This window comes from Canis aureus, unplaced genomic scaffold (genome assembly GCF_053574225.1).
Source record: "Canis aureus isolate CA01 unplaced genomic scaffold, VMU_Caureus_v.1.0 ptg000358l_RagTag, whole genome shotgun sequence".
NCBI lineage: Eukaryota > Metazoa > Chordata > Mammalia > Carnivora > Canidae > Canis > Canis aureus.
In genome coordinates this window covers 5,516-7,297 of record NW_027554576.1, presented here as the reverse complement: position 1 = coordinate 7,297, position 1,782 = coordinate 5,516, and the positions used below count along the sequence as shown (strand labels likewise).

The following is a 1,782-nucleotide window of genomic DNA, read 5'->3' as shown; positions in this document are numbered from 1 at the left end:
TGTACACGTACGTACACGTGTGTACACGTACGTACACGTGTGTACACGTACGTACACGTGTGTACACGTACGTACACGCGCAAGACATTAAGTTAACTTATACAAACCCCCCTTACCCCCCATAAACTCATGTCATCTATTATACACTTATTTATGTCCTGCCAAACCCCAAAAACAGGACTAAGTGCATACAATACTCACAAGCTTTATTTAAATTGTATACAAATGTATTGCTACTCTAGTTAACTTAACACAACAGTCTTACACGCATTCGATCTCGTGGTCTATCTATAGATAGCATCCCCTTTTTTTTTCCTCTCATATTTACTATGTATTTTATTTATTATACACACTACAATTTCAGTATAAGTTAATGTAGCTTAATTAATAAAGCAAGGCACTGAAAATGCCAAGATGAGTCGCACGACTCCATAAACACAAAGGTTTGGTCCTAGCCTTCCTATTAGTTCTTAGTAGACTTACACATGCAAGTCTCCACGCCCCAGTGAGAATGCCCTTAAAATCAGCAGTGATCTAAAGGAGCAGGTATCAAGCACACTCTTAAGTAGCTCATAACACCTTGCTAAGCCACACCCCCACGGGATACAGCAGTGATAAAAATTAAGCCATAAACGAAAGTTTGACTAAGCCATACTAAAAAGGGTTGGTAAATTTCGTGCCAGCCACCGCGGTCATACGATTAACCCAAACTAATAGGCCCACGGCGTAAAGCGTGTTTAAGATACCTTTGCACTAAAGTTAAAACTTAACTAAGCCGTAAAAAGCTACAGTTACCATAAAATAGACCACGAAAGTGACTTTATAATAATCTGACTACACGATAGCTAAGACCCAAACTGGGATTAGATACCCCACTATGCTTAGCCCTAAACATAGATAATTTTACAACAAAATAATTCGCCAGAGGACTACTAGCAATAGCTTAAAACTCAAAGGACTTGGCGGTGCTTTATATCCCTCTAGAGGAGCCTGTTCTATAATCGATAAACCCCGATAAACCTCACCACCCTTTGCTAATTCAGTCTATATACCGCCATCTTCAGCAAACCCTCAAAAGGTAGAATAGTAAGCACAATCATTTTACATAAAAAAGTTAGGTCAAGGTGTAACTTATGGGGTGGGAAGAAATGGGCTACATTTTCTACCCAAGAACATTCCACGAACGTTTTTATGAAATTAAAAACTGAAGGAGGATTTAGTAGTAAATTAAGAATAGAGAGCTTAATTGAATAGGGCCATGAAGCACGCACACACCGCCCGTCACCCTCCTCAAGTAATAAGACACAACCATAACCATATTAACTTAACTAAGACACAAGAGGAGACAAGTCGTAACAAGGTAAGCATACCGGAAGGTGTGCTTGGATTAATCAAAGTGTAGCTTAACTAAAGCGTCTGGCCTACACCCAGAAGATTTCATTACTTATGACCACTTTGAACAAAAGCTAGCCCAACTAACCCCAAACTTAAGTATCACAGACATATAAAGTAAAACATTTAGTTAAATAATAAAAGTATAGGAGATAGAAATTTTAATTGGAGCGATAGAGATAGTACCGTAAGGGAATGATGAAAGACATCTTAACAGTATTAAACAGCAAAGATTACCCCTTTTACCTTTTGCATAATGAACTAGCCAGAAACGACTTAACAAAGAGAACTTAAGCTAAGCTCCCCGAAACCAGACGAGCTACCCATAAACAATCTAAAAGGATCAACTCATCTATGTAGCAAAATAGTGAGAAGATTTGTGGGTAGAGG

General features: G+C 38.5%; 1 pseudogene; it reads left to right on the top strand.

Moving 5' to 3' along the window:
- Nucleotides 1-438: 438 nt before the first annotated feature.
- Nucleotides 439-1,393, top strand: LOC144310040 (18S ribosomal RNA; annotated as a pseudogene).
- Nucleotides 1,394-1,782: the final 389 nt, after the last annotated feature.